Below are 21,868 nucleotides of genomic sequence, written 5' to 3'. Positions count from 1 at the left end.
TTCGAAGAGATTGCAAATCATTGAGAGAAGAGTGGGATAATGATGAGCTAGATATCGTACCACCCGATTTGACTGAACTTCAGAGTCAGTTTTCGAACGGTATGATTTAGGTGGTGATGTACGGCGTGCATTAGAGCATTTGTTAGCTTTTAGGTCCACAGTGCCTTCACGAGTGTCGTTTGACGACGACTCCGATGATCCGAAAGCGAAATCTGGTCAGTATCCCATGCGAGAGGTTCCCCCAGTGTGGATGCCAGGTGATGCTACTGTCAATCCTCCAATTTTGCCACACTTCCAGAGAGTTTGGATACACCTCCCATGGGAGCGATCAGAAGTCTTGCAGGTGAAACAATCCTTGCCTGACCCACGGAAGAATCCGGCAGGTTATTATAAGGAGTTATCCCAATTTGTAGATGCTTCTATTATGAACCTTGCTGACATCGACATGTTGTTTGGTAATGTAGTACCGCAACCGATCTGGGCGAAGATTCGTCATGAGAATAATGCAGTTGAGTTAGGTGGTGATTGGGCTGCAATTGTAGCGGCCGATGGACAGCAAGTTGGTGGGGCCAAGCCTGATCAATTAATTACGGATCTGCCCCAAAGAATCATTACGCTCATGAAAACACTCATGCCAGCGATGAGGGTGAACTGGGATAAATTGTCTGCTTGCAAACAAAAGAAAGACAAGAGTGTCTCCCATTTCTTTACTAGGTTTGAGGAGGCATTTATTGATCATAGTGGTCAGGATATGAGCACTGAGGGAGGTCAGCGATTGTTTGTCGATAAGTTCGTGTTCAATCTGTTGCCTGAATTATGCAGCAAATTGAAAAATTCAGAAAGTGCATGGGCTGTTTCAACCACAGCTCAAATATTAGCAACAGCTCAATATTATGAGAATAGAGAAAAAGAGGAGAATGATCGTGCAGAAAAGAAAACGAAGGAGCTAAAAACTAAGGTCTTATAGCAGCAAGCGTATCCTCCGCGCTCGAATCAGAATGACTCGCAACAGCAGCATGTGCAGTATCGACCACAGGCGCAGTCTTCTAGGATGCAGTCGTGCTCCGACTACTCTGCATCCAGTTCTATGCTTGGGAGTAATCAGTGTGCATATTGTAAGGGTGAGGGCCATTATAAGTTTAATTGCCCTGTTTTACGTGACCAAACGAATGGTGTTTCGGTTCGAGGAGGTCGTGGTGGTCATCAGCAAGCCTCTCGAGGTAGAGGTCGTGGCACCTCTCAAAATCAAAATGAGCGTTCTGCTCCTCCATCGGACACGAACAATTGTTTTGATCAGTGGAATGCATCGTCTGGTAGATCTGCACAGTATCATGTGGACGACTATTATGTTGAGCATGAGATTGGTGCAGACAACGATTACTAGGACAGCCATAGACAAAGAGAGGGAGTAGTATCAGTTCCGGTTGATCAGAGAGGGCCTTACATCGCAGTTGCCACATCGGGCGTAGTTGAGCCTTTTCTGTTGGACACTGGTGCAGCAAAAAGTTCCATCATGCATTCGAAACTCCCTGGCGCACCTTTGTCTGGCTTAACGAATGTTTCTGTCGGATTCTCTGGCGCCCCGGTTAGCAATCCAGTTTCTAGCCCTTTGTCCCTTACGATTGGGACATGTGAGCTAGAGGCTCCTTTGATTTTAACTACTGGTTGTGATGAGAATCTCTTGGGTCTGGATTTGTTGAAGCGGTTATATGCGACTCTGTATTGCTCTCCTACGGGAGTGGAGCTTACATTAGGTCAGAGAGTGATCTCTCCTATGTACTTGTCAACTGATAAGCTCCTGCCGGAATTGAGTTCCCTTCCTGAGTCTTTATGGCCAACAGGTCCCAATGATGTGCGCCTACTGGACATACCACCTTATGTAGTCCAATTAAAACCAAATGTGAGATTACCACGTATCCCCCAGTATCGTATCTCTCTTGATGGCGAGCGAGCGCTATTAGCGATCATTTATGACTTGATCGAAAAGGATGTTGTTGAAGAAACTCGGGGAAATGTGTGTAATAGTCCTGTGTTACCTATTTTGAAAAGAACTGACCCATCCAAGCCTCCTGTGTACCGTTTTGTAAGTGATTTGAGAGAAGTGAATAAAATCGTGATTCCACAGTTTCCAGTGGTGCCTGACATTACAGCTTTGCTGACCCTGATTCCAGCCTCTGCCTCCTGGTTTTCGGTGATCGACCTAAAGAATGCTTTCTTTAGTATTCCGATTGCTGAGGAAAGCAGAGATCTATTCGGCTTCTCATTAGGTGGTCGCAGTTTTAGGTTTAAACGCGCACCACAGGGCTACTGTGAGAGTCCATCGATCTACAGTCAGGCCCTTAAGAGTCAACTTGATGCATTTGTGTTACCTGCTGGTGCGGCCTTGATTCAGTAAGTTGATGATCTGTTAGTGGCTGCCGACACTGAGCAAATTTGTAAAACTGCTACAGTATCGTTGTTAAAGCATTTATGTGACTTACATCACAAGGTGTCACCTTCTAAGCTACAGTATTGTTGTCAAGAAGTAACCTATTTAGGTCACTTATTGTCAAAGGAGGGAAGAAGGTTGACCCCAGAAAGAATTGCAGCGATTGCTCGAATGACTGTGCCAACAACTCAGAGAGATGTACGTGCCTTTCTAGGTATCACATCATACTGCAGACAATGGATTCCAAACTTCTCATTGTTAGCGAAGCCATTGTTAGCTCTCACGTGCAAGGATGTTCCGACTCCTTTGCCATGGACTGAAGATTGTCAGAAAAGTTTTTCTGAATTGCGTGATGCGTTGTGTTCGGCTCCTGTGTTAGGTACTCCTGATTACAGTAAGCCGTTTACACTATATGTTCACGAGAGAGAAGGTTGTGCGTTAAGTGTTTTAACGCAACAATTTGGCGGCAAACAGCGTCCATGTGCATATTTTTCTTCGACTTTAGACCCAGTAGCTAGAGCATTGCCGAGTTGTCTAAGGGCGACAGCGGCAGCTGCGGTGTCCATTCGACAGTCCGTAGGTCTGGTCATGGATAATATGCTTACAGTGATGGTTCCGCATGCAGTTGACACTCTCTTGAATCGAACGAAGACTCAACACTTGACGAGTGCAAGGTTGTCCGGCTATGAGTTGACACTTTTAGCAAGTCATATACAGATAAAACGTTGTAATGTGTTGAATCCAGCGACATTGTTGCCGATTCATATGGAATCAGGTGATGTAGCACCACATGACTGTTACTTAAGAACTGAAGAAGAGACGAAGGGTCGTATTGACCTGAAAAACACTCCATTGGTAGATCCTGATGGTACTTTGTATGTAGATGGTTCATGCTTCAAGTTGCCGAATGGTGATGTGACGACTGCGTATGCTGTAGTGACGTTGAGTACGGTAGTGGAAACTGCGAGATTGAGTCAGAATTCGGCGCAAGCGGCAGAGTTGATTGCTTTAAAGAGAGCGTGTGTTTTGTCTAAAGGAAAGCGAGTGAATGTGTTTACTGACAGTCAGTATGCGTTTGGCGTAGCACATAGTTTTCGTCGATTGTGGAGAGAGAGAGGATTCATGACGTCTCATGGCACGAAGATCCAACACGGACAGCTCGTGAACGATCTTCTAGATGCACTTACATTGCCTAAGCAAGTGGCAATCATTAAATGCAGCGCACATCGAAAGGTTACAGATGATGTTGGTCGCGGTAACGCGTTTGCAGATGAGATTGCTAAGGAAACAGCCAAGAATCTGACGAACCGAATGTATGTTACAAGTTCAGTGAGATGGCCGGCGGAGACTGGTATGTGTGAGGACACAGTTGAGAGTGTGAAAGCGATTCAGAATAAGGCCACCGAAACTGAAAAGGCTAAATGGAAAGAAAGCACGGGGAAGTTAGACATGAATGGATGTTGGGTTGATTTGTCAGAGTATCAGAGATGGATGTTACCGGATGCGTATGTGCTTGCCGTTGTTACTATGGCCCATGGTATGTCACATATTAGCGCGAAAGGTATATGTAAATTGTTGTCTCCTGTATGGAAGAATGATGGGATTGCTAAGTGTGCTGAGAGAGTGGTCAAGAACTGTATGTTTGATGCATAATCCTGGCAAGGGCACTCCCACTCCACCTGGTCATTTTGCTCCTCCTACATGTCCCTTTGAAGTTATCCAGTTGGACTTCATCCATATGGAGAGATGCAATAATTTGAAATATGTATTGGTTGTGGTTTGTGCATTCTCCAGATGGATTGAGGCCTACCCTCTTAAGGATAATATTGCCCTGTCCACAGCAAAAGTTCTACTCAAAGAGTATTTCCCAAGGTATGGAATGCCACGGATCGTATGGTCGGATAATGGTAGTGAGTTTGTGGGAAGTGTGATGAAGAGTGTGTGTGCGGCAAACATGGGCGGATTTTGCGGATCCACTATCCGCGGATTTTGCGGATTTGCGGATCCGCAAAATCGGCGGATTTTGCGGATTTGCGGATCCGCGGATTTGGGGCGGGGCTTCCATGCGAGTGCACATGCCTCTTGTGTGCATAAAAGGTCAGAGAAAGATCAGTTCAGCAGATGAAGAGAAAGAAGCCCCTGGTCACAAGAACAGCACGGGTATTGTGCTCGTGAAAGTCAAGGATGCAAAGGCCTCTATACAGCATCACAGCTGATTTTCCACGGTAGAGTTGGGAAGAAGGCACACCTGTCGAGCCTCGACGACGCTCATGATTGTTTTTGGGCTAATGAATGAGTCACTGAATTTGAGCATCAACTAGTTCGAGCGACCATGTGTGTGTTACTATGCAATCGCCCCGAAGGGCGCAGGGGTCCCTTGAGTGAGCTGTCCATCACAGTGGGTGAATGGCGGGAAGACGGTGCAAACCGCGAGTGTGTGGGCGGGGCCAAACGTGCGGGGCTTCCATGCGAGTTCACATGCCTCTTGTGTGCATAAAAGGTCAGAGAAAGATCAGTTCAGCAGATGAAGAGAAAGAAGCCCCTGGTCACAAGAACAGCACGGGTATTGTGCTCGTGAAAGTCAAGGATGCAAAGGCCTCTATACAGAAACCCAGCTGATTTTCCACGGTAGAGTTGGGAAGAAGGCACACCTGTCCAGCCTCGGCGACGCTCACGATTGTTTTTGGGCTAATGAATGAGTCACTGAATTTGAGCATCAACTAGTTCGAGCGACCATGTGTGTGTTACTATGCAATCGCCCCGAAGGGCGCAGGGGTCCCTTGAGTGAGCTGTCCATCATAGTGGGTGAATGGCGGGAAGACGGTGCAAACCGCGAGTGTGTGGGTGGGGCCAAACGTGCGGGGCTTCCATGCGAGTTCACATGCCTCTTGTGTGCATAAAAGGTCAGAGAAAGATCAGTTCAGCAGATGAAGAGAAAGAAGCCCCTGGTCACAAGAACAGCACGGGTATTGCGCTCATGAAAGTCAAGGATGCAAAAGCCTCTATCCAGCATCACAGCTGATTTTCCACGGTACATTTGGGAAAAGAAAGCACACCAGCCTGGCCTGTTGTAACTATTTTACGATTGCGCCGGCAAGCTGCCAGCGCCATCCTAAAATAGTTACTAAATTAGCTTCAACAGGAAGCTCTAATAGATAAAATCGAGCACCTGCTTTATTTTATCTATTAGAGCTTCCTGTTGAAGCTAACTTAGTAACTATTTTAGGATGGCGCTGGCAGCTTGCCGGCGCCATCGTAAAATAGTTACAACAGGCCAGGCTTCAACTTTTGCCCCCGGATCCGCCGCTCGCGGATTTGCGAATTCTCGGTAAATTTGCGGGAGTTCGCGGATCGTGAATTTACAGAAAATTCGCAAAATCCGCGAGCGGAACGGGTTTTAAGCTCATACTTAGTGTGCGGGTTTGGGTATCCGCCAAAAATTTCATAGTGCTAACCATCCTCAATCGGCGGGTTTGGTGGAAGGGTACAATGGTACTCTGAAACTGAAACTTGCCAAAATCCAAGCAACGACTGGGTTATCATGGCCTGATGCATTGCCTCTAGCTCTCCTGTCAACCAGGGCGACTGTGCACTCTCGAGTAGGGCTTAGCCCATATGAGATTGTGTTCGGCCGTCCTGCGAACGTTTGGGGAGTTCCAAGGCCTAAGGAATTTAGCAGAATTGAATATCCAATGTTGATTGACTATCTTTACGATCTGACTGCTAAATTGAGTTTGATTCATCAACATGTTTTTGAAGCTCTACCGGCACAAACAGAAGGATCTGGACATCGACTCCGACCTGGAGAGTGGGTGCTCATTCGCAACTTTGGGAGAAAACAAAATCTCGAGCCAAGGTTCGTGGGACCCTACCAAGTCTTGTTGGCAACGAGGACTGCAGTTTGGTTGGACGGCAGAAAGCATTGGGTGTACGCCACCCATACGAAGAGAGTACCGCTCCCATTGCCAGCAAAAAATTGGATAAGGAAAGGGTTTGCCCCGACTGAAACCGATGTCATCCCAAAGTATTTGCCATTTAGTGATGCTCAACCTGTAGAAATCGATCCAGCTCAGTCAGATACATCTGTTGAATCATCTGGAACTGTACCTTTGTCTTCAGCATTAGAGAGTTCAAGTTCTGAACCGTCACCTGAACAATCGAACACTGTTTCGCCACCTGAACCATTGTTTGAAGAACAAACTCGACCTGGAAAATGTCAATATTTCCTTCGATCGCGTGATTAAGGACAAATAAAAATTCTCTTTTTGAATCTACATTACCCCCTCACTGTTGCTATGAATATTGTGGACATTTGCATTTTTTTTCCCCTGATCTTGAGTTCTTTAATTTTGTTTTACATATGACGTGTGTTCCTTTTCTGTGCAGCTAGGAGACTTATATTAAATTGAATGCTTAATCTATTAAACCTACCATCTGGGTTGGCTGTAGGGCCGTACGGGTACCTACTTCTGTTTAGCAGGTTTCTGACACTAGGTCGGTTACTTTTGTCAGTTTCTGGGAACTCCTGGGAATTGACAATTGCTACTCAGAATCAGGTGCGTCAAGAACGTTACGGATGGTCCTTAGAGGATGGAGTTCTCTAAGCTGTCAGAAATAGAGATGAGGTCGGCACAAAGATCTAAGTTGCATAAGATTTTACGAACAAAGTGTTTTTTGTTTCAGATTTTCATGTTGTTCCTAACTGTGTCTATGTTATTGGTGGGTGGAGTGTATTTTGGGATTCAGTCACTGTTGCCTTCCACTTCACCTACTTCCCCCTCTCATGATCTGAATTCTATTCTCGTTCCCACTATTTCTCCACATTCTTTTCATCTCTGCCCCAACATGAACAGGTCAGACGTGCGGAATTTATGAACAATTCCTTTGTCCAACTTTTGCATCAGCATCAGTTGGTGATGAACACTACCAACTGTTGGGTGTGTGGGTTAATGCCACATACCATGGATAAGGGTATTCCGTATTTAGTTCTTCCCTACAGCTCCCAGGGGTCAGCTCGGGCGTTCCAAACCATGTTCCATAGTGCACTAGATTCCTACCCCTGTCGAGAGCCACGCTCCACAGACCTGGGTTCTGGCCCGTACCACAAGTCTTTGGCGATAGCGATTGCTGACCTGATAGAGATATTTTTGATACATCGCTTATTCCAGAGGAGGAGGTGCGAGCCTACAAGGATCTGAGTGACGCCGAGTATAGTATTTCAGTAGGTGATAGACAGCTTAAGAGCTCGTCTCCAATCTGGATTGTACCCCACCTTTGTCATTTCTGTCTGCAAGGTCTTGGTCGAAATCAGAGAGCTCAGCTTGGGAAGAGTGCTTGTACTGAGACATATGTTTTACCGATGCTCTCTTCCCCTGTATTTCTGACTGCCAAGGGTACCTATTTTGTGTGCTATGATCGCGCTTATACGTGGTTGCCCCGTGACTTCTCGGGCACCTGTTATATTGCGAATCTTTTGCCACCGACTTTCACAGTTGCCTTAGACTACCACAAAACGAGAGTTGTGAGAGGCGTTATTAGTGAAGAGGACACTGCCGGTCAAGAAGCAGGAGACTTCTTTAAGGGTTTCCTACCGTTTTGGGGACCTATGGTTAATAGTAGGAACCTGAGACAGTTGACTCGTGTGGTAGAATCGACTGCTAACATAACTGCAAGTGCTCTTGGTAACCTGACAGCAGAGCTTCAAGCGGATAGACTGATGACATTACAGAACCGTATGGTTCTAGATGTTGTACTCGCAGATAGAGGTGGTGTCTGCAAGGTGATCCATTCGAGCTGCTGTATTTTCATACCTGATAATGCTCCAACTGTTTATCAAGCCATCTCGAAGTTGCATAAAATCTCCGAGTCCATACACGTGGACGAAGGTGATTGGACGCTTCTAGGATGGTTTTGGGGTCTGATGTCGACTTGGGGTTGGAAGATTCTGATGATTGTAGGGGTTGTTGTGACGTTTCTGTTCACGTGTTGTCTTTGTGTACAGTGTGGTCCAGCCTTATGTAGCCTTTGTGCTACAACGTGTATAAGAAGACCATCTGTTACCAGAGAGACATTGATGGATAGAAAAATGTTCCAGCAACATCTAAACGATCTGATGAATATCGATATTGATTCTGATATCGACTAGTGCTTGCCTACATGAGGGCAAAAGGAGCGTCTGAGGTTCGGTGAGAATCGGAACAACGTTTTGGGCTTGTTCGGATATGGATGAGTTTGGTATCTACGAACCGTAAATGATGAGATTAGTAGATATACGCGTTTTCGCTACACTACGTGGAAGGGTTCATCTTATTTACGGGTTTTCCATCTGAACCTTCGGGTTCCATTTTAGATACGGCATCCATTTTGTTTCTTGCCCTCACGTAGCCGGCGAACGGACAATGTCCGCTTGATGACCCTGGGATTCCCAAGCTCTTGCGGAAGATGAATATTCCTTTGAGTGTGTCTTTATGGCTAGGGAAGCGACACGGTAAAAGCAGATGGCTCCGCTCGAGGCTCATCTTGCCGTGCCGGTCTATTGTTTCAGCCTTGCATACGTTAGGCTCGAATCCTTTGATCCTGTGATCACGCTTCCGATATTGCCCCCACACTCTTTTCAATCTGTTGTCTGTCTTTGTTTCCTTGCACCTGTTTCTGTCCCTTCTCTTAGGTCGTTTACGACTAGAATGGAATGTGCCTAATGGTGGGATAGAGTGCTTTTACAGTTGGGAACCGACATGTTTCTGTAATTATGTTCCGGGCCTCTGAAAACATGAATGCGATCCTTTTGAAGTTTACTGTGGGAACTGAGTTGTAACCTTTTGTTCGTTATGTTGTGCAATGGCGAAAATGTGTATAAAAGGAGCGATCCACTTTTGCAATTTGAAGCAGACTCTCTGAACATACACTATGTTGTACTTCAAGCAATTTCTGTGTCCCTGCAGTAAATAAACGCTGATCTTTGACGCCGAAGGAAGTGTCTCGTGTCTCTGTAATTTGTACGCCAGAACAGGTATCCCACGAAGGTTTCAGGTGTTGTCCCCTGGCACCGCTGGGCCTTAAATTAGCCCAGTCCTTCAGGGTCATGTCTACCATTGTATATGTTATTATATATGACCTTGGGATTAATTCCCCCTTTTTTTATTAGTATCAATACGAATGATAAGGAATTAGTTTCCTTTTTGGAATGGCTCTCATTTTGTGACCGAATAATATTTTCTAATAAGGTTAGATATCGTATTGCCCTTCACAATTGGGCTTAAATAATAAACTCTTTTATTGCAAAAATAATTGATACAGAGACTATTCTTATTTCTTAGGACACGAGTGAACTTCAAATTTTATTGAACCGGTTTTGAATTGACTTACACATCACCGGATTGGGTTTTATACTCTCTTTCCTAACCCCAAGGACTGGGCTAATGGATTACCTGAATTAGTGACTACTTGGAGAATACTTTGAAACCGTGGAACAACTTTTGAAATAAGTGAGTGTGAAATAATCATTTGTCTTTATTTTGGACATTTTTTTTATGGTCCATTTATACGTATTAGAACCACGTACTTTGAGGCCCATAGTTTGGATTATCACAATGATGCTTTTCAATGAAAAGTTAGGAGGGTCTAATTTATGTGTTGACAAGATATTGTTTCACTTTCTGCTTTTAGCACAAGAGTGGATGCTGATTACGGATTAAGGCACACCTTTTAGAACTTCAGTACATACTTTTTAGTCATATGGTGAGCAAACGTATACATTTATATTCATCTTTTCCTCTTCTTCACGTCTATGTGACTCATGTATTTACTCTTTCACAACGAGGTTTTCACTATCGGCTCTTCTTTTGATTTTCACGATTTTCTGACTTATCTTCTCACGTACGGTTCGGGTGAGTGTTGGGATGGTGAGATTGTCACTTTTATATTTCTTCCTGTTCACGTCCTTATGGGATCACTACACTATTTCTGACTATAACGGTCCTTTGACTAGAAAAAACTTTTCAGTAATGGCGCACTATCACTCCTCTTTTTCCCTTTTGATGACAATTTATAAGATTGGTAACAACTTTAGCTTCGAAAGGATATTGTATACAATAGAGTTGATGTACTATCTACAATTCATGAACTTCTTTGATGAAATATCTGCATCAGGATTCTGAGGGACCTCAATTATGGGTCCCCTTTTTTAAGATCATTATTTTAATGATATTGAAACTTTACCTAAAGCCACTTTGTGTCAATATGGATTGTCTTTGATATGCTTTTATGTGGTGCGATCAAAGTTGAATGGAATTGTGATTATAATTATTATAATACTTACAGCCCTGACGAAGTCATTTGGTCACCAGACCAAGACAAAACACGTGTTGGCAGCGGCTATTGTATGCTCTCTCGGTGAAGATTGGATTCAATTGCGAATGAAAATAAATGAAGATAAAATGAAGATACTCTGATTCTTTGGATTTAATATTTTGATTCTGATATTGATGAACTTTTAGCTCAGGATATATTGTTTGTTTTCTCTCCTTATCCTTGGACCCTGCACCTCCGCCTGGGACAACACCTAGTCACCCGTCGCCCTCAGGAGCCCACCCACCCCCACAGACCATTCACGAAATGTCTGCATCATCCTCGACTCCTCACTATCCATGAACTGCCTGATCAATGCCGCCACCTCAGCAAGTTTCAACTGCCTACGCGTCCTCCGCCAGAATTTCAATGGATCCCTCCGACTGCAGGAGAACCGTCCCCCATGCTCTCGTAACCAGCAGACTGGACTACGGCAAACCCTTCTACACAAACTCCAAACCATCCAGAACGCAGCAGCCAGACTCATCCTCTGGACACCACGTCACGAACACATGACCCATCACCTTCGAGACCTCCACTGGCTTCCCGTCGAGAAGAGGATCCCCTTCAAGCTCCTCACCCACGCCTACAAATCACTCAACAACATCGGACCCAAAAACCTCAACAAAAGATTATCCTTCCACGCACCCAGGAGGAAACTCCGATCTGTCGACCTCACCCTGGCAGAGGACCCCACATCCACAGAAATAGAACTGGTGAGAGAGCATTCTCCCACATCACAGCCAAGACCTGGAACGAGCTCCCTGTGAACATTAGATGCTACCCGACCCTGCACACACTGATCCAGAGCTTCCGCCCCCCAGCGCCTTGAGACCCTCACGGGTGAGCAGTGCGCTATATAAATCCCTGATTGGTTGATTGATTGATTGCCGCAATGGCTGTCAGCAAGGGTTGCCAAGGTGGGCCCCAGGGTTGATCCAAGTTAGACTTCTGAACGCATTTAAAGTTGCTCCCCATATCTGAGGTAGGCTGTCATAACGGGCCAGCTTAGCATAAAGTGCATGATACATCTGTGCATCATCATAATTAGCAATAGAGTCTGCTCCCTGGGGCCACAGTTAGCCCTCCACTCAAACGTCACAGCACTGCATGGTAGGCTAGTATGGAGGGTGAGGCACCACAGTTAGTATGAGCCAGGGCCCCAGCTTCATTAGAGTTAATGCTGATAGTCACTAGGTGCCCGACTCCGTCCCATTCAGTGAGGGCTAAGGGTGCAGTCTCCAGCAGGTGCCCCAAGGACAGGCAAAGTTGCACAAAAATTGACCAGAGCCCCTCCTGCCAACTACAGTGCAACTGGGCAAATGCCGCAACACAAACAGGTCTAGCCGCCCCTGCAACAAAACTTATCCTTGGGTGTGGAGGCAGGCCTCATTGTAGCTCACGGTTGTGCAGCAAAAATGATATACTTATTCTGGGGCCCGCAATTCTTGCTCACCTCAGAGGTCCCAGAAGGCAGGAAGAGGCTGCGGACAACACGAATCCCCGATCCAGAGATGGGCTCCAAGGTGCACGTCTGTGGCCTGATGACATTCAGCCCCCTATTTCCGGCACGGCGCCTCCTCCAAGAAGGCTCCAGATGCAGTTAGGAGCCCCCACAGCATCGGCGGCTCCGTGGGAAAACCCGAAGGAGCACCACAATACAGCATCCGGCGCTGGGACCATCACAGCAGGCCACTCCACAGCAGCAAAGTAGGCCACAGTGGATCGCAGTGGGATCCCGGGATCTACCGCCTTCTTGCCTGAGTTGGTAAGTTCAGAAGTTGAACCGGGGCATGGGGCACACAGGCAGATGGCTTGGAGTGTGTTATATAGCACAAAGGTGCATTATATTGCAGGATTGTTGTAGTGGCCGAAAGAGCTCGCCTAAGCAGGCAGCCATCTCCAGGCCAGGCAAGCTCTGCCCTGTAAATAACTCAATTGTATTATGTTCAATACATGTGTGTGGAAGGTCAAGTTCTCAATTTCTTTCACTTTGTTTTGATTTAGTTACACCCAGCACCTCATTCATTTTCTTTAGGGGTTACCTTGCTACTCATGACAAATACCTAAAATTGAAAACTGTTGATTTTGGTGTGTCCCTCTGAGCAGTGCAGGAACTCTGTCACAGCTCACATCACCTTTCTCTCACTGTCAGATTCCCTGCAAATATCGATATATTTTTGATAAAGGGGCATTTGTAGTGTAATTTTAATAGCAGATCAGAGATAAAGGTTATAATGACATGGATTTATACTTTTCAAAATGTCACACAAACTGTGGCTTTTATCATGTTATACATAATTTACAGGTTCACATAAGTGTTTGGATTTCATTTCTGACTTATTCCCTTTCCTTTGCATGTGATAAATGTCTATAAGCTTGCGATGTCATAATAATATAGATATATAGCCAAGACCAGTGGTTTCTAACCTTTTGACTTCTGAACACCGCTACTTTATCATTACTGGAATCTGGAGAGCCCCACTGAGCCATTATTGATTTCTGGGGACTCCCACTGAGTCATTATTGGAATACGGGGACCCCCCACTAAGTCATTATTGGAATCTGGGGACACCAGCCTAAGCAATGTTGATGACTGGAACCACAACACAATACAAAAAATGCATACATGAAACAAATGTAAAAATGATTCAATATGTTATTTTATTTACAACCAAATATAAAAATCACAAAATATTAGTTTTAATTGCAAAGCTGGAGCTTTTCTAAATGGAACTGAGTCCACGGTTCGTTCTTACTACACTCCATCTGATTCACTTACACTTCTCCAACGAATCAATCGGAAAATAAACAACTTACTTTTTTGCCTCCAATTTAAAATTCCTTCCCATTTACAGAATATTTTGAAATGTTCAATTTTCATTTTTTTGCTTATTTATTTATACACACTTTACTAATTTGTTAATATTGTTTCATTTTGTAAGCAGTCACAGACCCCAGAGTAGGCGCCGTAGACCAGCAGGCATTCCCATACCACAGGATAAGCATCACTGGCCAAGACCATTCATTCATTCATTCATGAATGGTCTTGGCCAGTTCCTAAATGAATGAATGAATAAGTTTAGGCCTGCATGAAAAGACACAAGTGGTGAAGTAAACCTCACTCCTCTATTTCTACCTACTCTTTGACCCCACTTTAAGTAATCATCCATGCAGCGACTCATCTAATCTCCGTAACCCCAACAAGCAGTCACATCACATCCAAATAGATCACACTCCAGTGGCTGCCGATCCACTCCCACATGTTCTTCAAACATGTGCATCAGTGTTTAAATCCCTATCAGCAGCCTCGTTCTGAGGTCCCTTTGAACTTCCTTGGGACTGATGACAACAGTCTTAAGTTCCTAGGACAACTTCAAAAGCTATTTAACGCTTTCGCTGCGGCGGCTATTCCGCCGCAGCGCTAACGGGGCGGGGTGGCCGCGCGGCGGCCGCATTCTGGTGACAGAACCACTCCGTCACCAGCCGCGGTTGAGCTGTGCTGGTGACGGAGCGGTTCCATCATGACCCGCCCCGCTCATTAGAACGGCCGCGCAGGCGCGAAATCAGCGCCGCGCCGGCGCGGCGGCCGGGCCATGACGGAACCGCTCCGTCATCAGCACATCCCAACCGTAGCTGATGACGGAGCGGTTCCGTCATCAGCAGGGGAGGGGTTAAATACACATAATGAATTTAATACAAATATATATTTTATTACATAATAACATTTTATCTCTAAATGTTGTTCGTTATATACAATTTCAAAATGGAAAATTCATAATTTTAAGACTACATACACACTACATTCATCCACCTATCCATACATACATATCGTAAACATTTAAAAATATTATGTAATAGAATATATATTTGTATTTTTCTAATTAAGAGTGTTAGTTTTCTTCCCTCACAGTCATTTTCATTATATGTATTTAAATAGCTTTTGAAGTTGTCCTATGAACTTTACAGATTGTATTTCTCTGCCTAGGTTAACTTCATATTAGGAGCAGGGGGTCCCGTATCTTTACAGTTACTGATGACAACAGTTACTGGCCCGAACACAATTGTGAAATCTGCAGAGAAACATAAAATGTATATTGTTTCATCAGCAGATTTCAGTTGCTTTCAGTGGCCAGAATATCTGGGTGAAACTCTGGGAGTAACTCAGGAACTACCAGGTCATTCTGACTAGGAATTACCTTGTAATTCCTCATTTCTTAGTGGGCTGTTATAGTTCAACTCGTTATGCTCTACAAGCTCAACCCCTTGTGAGAAGTTTAGTGAGGCTCTCATAAAGAGACGTTATAATTCATGCCTGTCTTGCAAATGAACTCACCATTCAGGGTACCCTCTCCCCCTCCTCCCCTCCCCCCGCTTCCCCCCTCCGCAGCCATACTTAAACCTTCTGTTGACATTTCATGGTCAAAAAGAGGCAGTCACTCCAGTTTTTAGCACCCCCCACCCTGCCCATCCCCCACCCCACCTCTCCTCCCCACCGAAACTCCCTCCACGGGCCGTGGCTGAAAAGAGGATTTGCAAACGGGCCTTTTCCAGCTATGCTCCTCTACTTTTTGATCCTCTGCCCTTTTCCATCTGGTTCTCCCCATTTTAATCAAGCTGAGGAATGAGCTTACACCTCCACTCCTTAACAGGCATGTCCTTGCCTCCCTACCACTGGTGTCGGCTGCAGGAACCCAATCAAAGGATCTCCAAGTCAGCACACAACAGATGGAACATTGCGCTTTCCCACCAGTGATCCACAGAGCCATGGCTTTACCATGATACACAGCTTCACCTCCTCAGAGTCTCCTGCTGCCCCCATTACTCATCTCTGAAGGTGATTCCCCCCTCAATATGGAAACCACAATATAGATGGGACACAAAATGTAGGACAGAATATCGAAAATAAAATATCAACAGGCAAGTAAGTCTAGATATTCTATATCTAACTTCACATATATGTACCTACACACACACACACACAGGCATGTATATGTGTATATATATATATATATACACACACACATATGATTCCAAACCCCGACAAAAAATAATATATATATATATATATATATATATATATATATATATATATATATATATATATATATATATATATATATATATATATATACATATATATATATTGCTGCTCCAAGGACACCAGGTAGCGAGGCACTCTATAGACGGGTGCCGTCACGCCTTGGTGCGTCGCGTAATATTCAAGCTTCAAAGTTTCTCCTATTTACCAGGAAAAAGAGACAGCACTCGCGGGATGCTTGACAAAGCAGTGTTCTTTGTTTCACTGACAGACGTGTTTCAGTAATTCCCTTGTTCTGTGTCTATGCGTAACATGCATCGCTGCGCCATTTGTAACTCCCAAATTATGGAAACAAACATAGGACTTTAAGTGACCCACAAGATTGTGAGCGCCATCTTGGAACGTTATCCAATTCATTCTTTGTATATTGCTTTTGTTTACACAGATATATGGCTTACATTCAACAACATATATATAAGTGCCATTTACATTTATCAAGTGTGTTCAAACCGTCAGTTTGACAGATGTAATCTTGCCGTGGATCATCAATGGCAACCATCATGGTTGCCTACATGTCCTGTTGTTTTCTTTTTATAAACGAGTAAAATTTCTTGTGTACTATACCAAACATTATGACTACCTATATCTTGGTTGTCTTAATTCAATGACATATATGTCCCATCTCAAACAAAAAAGGAAATTCAAACACTTAGGAAACCAACATACACAATATGAAATTCTATTACTTTTCAGAGTAGAAGAGTACTTATAAAAATCTTAACCATCATTGTTTCTAAAGTTCATATTTTTCTATACGCCCAGGTGTACTGCCAATTCTTCCCCACCGTTGAGGCCCTCCGGGCTTTTTGTTTGGAAATCCACAATATATCTGGACTCTAATCTGCGCAGCCTCTGCAGTCTGTCCCCACCCCTAGCATTTTCAGGTATACAGTCTAGGCAGAAATATTGTAACATGTTCCTGTCACTCTTGTGCTTAATAAAAAAATGGCGAGCCACCGGATAGGTAAAATCCTTGTTTGTGATGGCACGCATGTGCTCTAAAATTCTCAACTTTACACAATTAATGGTGCTACCCACGTATCTCATCCCACATGGGCATTTTAGACAACAAACTACGAATGTGGTCTGGCAAGACATGAATTTGTTGATCTTTCTACCATTTTTCAGGCCCTTAACTTCATAGGACAAAGTGCGTTTACTGGCCAAACACGCATTGCACTTTCCACAGGAAAAAAACCCTTTTGCATCATTCAATGTACCTTTTTTCTTTACAATTGGTTCTAGGTGACTATGGACCAGACCATCCCTCATGGAGCGTGCTTTTCTGAATGTGATCAGAGGATTCACTGGCACATCATTTCCAATAATATGATCTGTTTTCAAAATATGCCAGTGCTTTCTTATGGTCCCTCTGAGCCAGTCAGCATCTTGTGAGAATGTGGTTATCATGCAAAATCTTCCATCATCAACCTTCTTATCTTTCTTCTCAAAAAGATCCTCTCACGGTATCTCAGATACTCTCTGAAGAGTGGTTGTGAGCAATTTCGCATTATAGCCTCTTGCTAAAAATCTATTGAGGCTGTCCTTGGCTGCTGAATCAAAATCAGATCTCACTGAGCAGTTACGTTTGAGCCGGAGAAACTCTCCGTATGGTATACTGTTGATCAATCTGCGGGGGTGGCTGCTTAACGCGTGTAATGTGCTGTTGCCTGCTGTTGGTTTTCTATAGAGACAACAGGTTATCTTGTTCTCTTGGATCTTGATTTGAAGATCTAGGTAGTTAGCTGCCACCAAACTAACCTGACCAGTGAATCTTACATTATTCTCATTTAGATTTAGAAATCTAATATATTCTTCTCCCTCATATACTGAACCATTCCACACCAAAAATAAATCGTCGATATACCTATACCACAATACAATTTTTTCTGTCCATATTTGATTCTCTGGCGCCCAGGCTACCTGCTCCTCCCACCAGCCCACAAATAAATTCGCGTAGCTGGGGGCGAAGCAGGAGCCCATGGTAGTTCCAGAGATTTGTCTGAATAATTCCCCCTGAAAAAGAAAGATATTATTGTAAAGACAGTATTGGATTAATTCCAGCAGTATTTTGTTATGTGTTGCAAATTTAACTGTCTTTTTCCTAGGAAATATTCCACTGCAGACAAGCCTTGTATATGGTCAATACAGGTGTAGAGGCTGGTTATATCCAGAGTAATCAAACAGTAGATTGCCAATCCAGTTTCTCTATGCGCTCAATGAAATCTGTTGTATCTCTGATGTAAGATTTTAGTTTCAGGACTGCCTCAAATAGAAAGTGATCCAGATATCTGGAAAGGTTCTCAGTCATGCTACCAATTGAAGAGACTATTGGTCGTCCGGGGGGCTGTTCCATGTCTTTGTGCACCTTGGGTAGGTGGTACAATGTTGGTAACACAGGGTTGGTTACTCTCAGAAACAGATATTCATCTAACGGCAAGATTACATCTGTCAAACTGACGGTTTGAACACACTTGATAAATGTAAATGGCACTTATATATATGTTGTTGAATGTAAGCCATATATCTGTGTAAACAAAAGCAATATACAAGAATGAATTGGATAACGTTCCAAGATGGCGCTCACAATCTTGTGGGTCGCTTAAAGTCCTATGTTTGTTTCCATAATTTGGGAGTTACAAATGGCGCCGCGCTGCACTTTACACGTAGACACAGAAGAAGGGAATTACCGAAACGCATCTGTCAGTGAAATAAAGAACACTATATGTATATATATATATATATATATATATATTCCCTTACGACAATCCCTCTTTCGGATCAAATTCAGGCGCACACCAGGGGTATTATTCTTTTCCTAGTTTATTTCCGCAAACAAACAAACACACCCAACAGACGTGTTTTGGCTTTGTGCCTTCGTGAATGTTGAATAAAAATAATATATATATATAATATATATATATTACCTTCGGATCAAATTCAGGCGCACACCAGGGGTATTATTCTTTTCTTAGTTTATTTCCGCAAACAAACAAACACACCCGACAGACGTGTTTTGGCTTCGTGCCTTCGTCAATGTTGAAAAAAAAAATATATATATATATATATAATATATATATATTACCTACTGCGGTCGCCAGTAGGTATATATAGTTAGGACGTAGTTACCATAGGAAATCCCCAACATTCTATTGGGAATAACTTTGGCGCCGATTGGGGAATCTGCGTGTAATTTTCCTTAAAATTGCTTCACTCCACTCCGCTCCTTCCCTGAAAGTTTCGGGGGGATTCGTCAAGCGGGGCCGAGAAAAAAGGGGGGTCCCAAAACATGTTTTCCCTATGTTAATTTCCATAGGGACCTTTAGACACGGCTACAGCCCGAACGGCTGAATGGAATTACACCTAACTTGGCAAAATGGTAGGGCCTGGTATGCAGATGTGCCTTTGCTATTTTTGGTGAAATTCCCTCCAGTAGTTCTTGAGAAAATTGAATTTGAAATTTTTCAAATGGCATTTTCTATGGGACCTTTAGACACGGCTACAGCCCGAACTGCTGAACAGAATTACACCAAACTTGGCAAAATGGTAGGGGCAGGTATGCAGTAGTGCCTTTGCTATATTTTGTGAAAATCCCTCAAGTAGTTGTTGGGAAAATTGAATTTGAGCAAATTAGATATCTATATGCGCTCATCGTACGCGCACCGTACGCGTACGGTACGCGTACCGTTCGCGTACGTGCGCCCACCTTTACGTGCACAAGCGAGTTTCGGATTGGCTGGCAGTCGACTGTCGACATTCTAAACTGTCCAAACCAGGAAGTGTTGGCCACCATCTTGTTTTTCAGGAGAACTGAGGCACAAGAGAGCCCAAAACAAGAGTGGAAAACATGAAAAGGGGAGAGGGTAGGGACCCCCAACCCTCTAGCCCTTCTCAGGGGGTCCCAAAAGATTCCCCAAGGGCAAAAAAAATAATCGCGGGGTACGCATACCGTACGCGTATGGTACGCGTACCGTGCGCGTACCCTGCGATTTAAAAAAAATAATAATAATTGCACTTGGTGGTCCTTCTGGGACCCCCTGAGAAGGGCTAGTGGGTCAGGGAGTCTCAACCCTGCCCCCTTTTCGCGTTTTCCACTCTTGTTTTGTGCTCTCTTGTGCCTCACTTCTCCTGAGAAACAAGATGGCTGCTCAGGTGATACCAGAAGGATAATAACATATATAAACGTTATCCGCTAATAGAATTAGAATTTACAAAACCTTTGAAATTTATTGAAAAAAAATATATGTTTCACGCCTGATATAGTTAGGAATTAGCATTTAAAAAACCTTGCAAATTCACTCAAAAAACCATAGGTTTCAAGCCTTATATAGTTAGGAATTAGCATTTAAAAAACCTTGCAAATTCACTTAAAAAACCTTAGGTTTCAGGCCTTATATAGTTAGGAATTAGCATTTTAAAAACCTTGCAAATTCACTTAAAACACCATAGGTTTCAGGCATAATATAGTTAGGAATTATCATTTTAAAAACCTTGCAAATTCACTTAAAAAAACCATAAGTTTCAGGCCTTACATAGTTAGGAATTAGCATTTAAAAAACATTGAAATTACTCCTATATAGTTAGTTGAACTAACTATATTTCGCACACCCGCAATCCACTGCTGATGATGTCACATATTACATCATTCATAACATAGTCAGTGATATCACTGATGACATTTCAAATGGCATCACTGATGACATCTCATTTGACATCACTGATCACATCACTGATGATATCATTCATGTGATAATACGATGCACCTCCTCACACTCTAATATAACCTTTGATACACCCAGTGTTAAATACAGAATACCATTCTTGAAACCATTGATACACCAATACCAGTTACTACATACGTACTCACTGATTCCTAGGTCTACACACACATTAACTCATTCACCCATAGAATCACTCATACATACAGTCACTCATCAATACAACACTATCATATGCACTCATACACCTAGACAGACACTCACACACTGCCACTCATTCATGGAGTTACTCCCACACCTAGTCAGTCATGCAAAGAATCAATCACACTTCCATTTCCTCAACTATACAGTTATACACAAAACACCTTACTTATTCAAACATATACTAACACATACTTACTCTCTTATACAATCACTGATACAAGTACACAATGATCCATACAGCCACTCGCACACTCACTGGCTCTCATGTATAGTCATTTATATATACCAACTCTCACATGCACTGTGTTTTACATATGTACTTACTTGGACATGTAGCACTGAGATATCCATTCACTCACCAACACACCCATGCACACAGTCAACCGCCCATATAGCTGTTTCCACATGCACTCTTGAACTCATACACCTAGTGAATCAACTGCTCACACATCTATGCATAGAGTCACACACCTCCCAGCCACCCACACACACACTCAGTCTCCCATTCAAATACTTGGGCAACCAATCAATAACCCATATAGCCACTGATATAGTTACTGATCAACACATGCAGCAGCTTACACAACAACAGACATACTGATGCACACATTCAGCCAGTTTAGTCACTAACCCATGCATTTAGTAAGACACATTTAATCATTCACTCATACAGTCAGTCACGCACCTACTAAATCCTTCATCCAGACAATTATACATCCACTCATTCTTCAATATGTAAAACATATTTAAACTTTACAGAAACACACAGTCAATGGATGATGTCATCAGTGATGTCATCAGTGATGTCAAATGAGATGTCATCAGTGATGTCATCAGTGATGTCATTTGAGATGTCATAAGTGATGTCATCAGTAATGTCACTGACCATGTCATGAATGATGTAATATGTGACATCCTCAGCAGTGGATTGAGGGTGTGCGAAATATAGTTAGTACAAATAACTATATAGGAGCAATTTCAATGGTTTTTTAAATGCTAATTCCTAACTATATAAGGCCTGAAACCTACGGTTTTTTAAGTGAATATATATATATATATATATATATATAT

This window comes from Lissotriton vulgaris, chromosome 4_1 (assembly GCF_964263255.1).
Source record: "Lissotriton vulgaris chromosome 4_1, aLisVul1.2, whole genome shotgun sequence".
Classification (NCBI taxonomy): Eukaryota; Metazoa; Chordata; class Amphibia; order Caudata; family Salamandridae; genus Lissotriton; species Lissotriton vulgaris.
Note: the sequence above shows the minus strand (reverse complement) of the source record.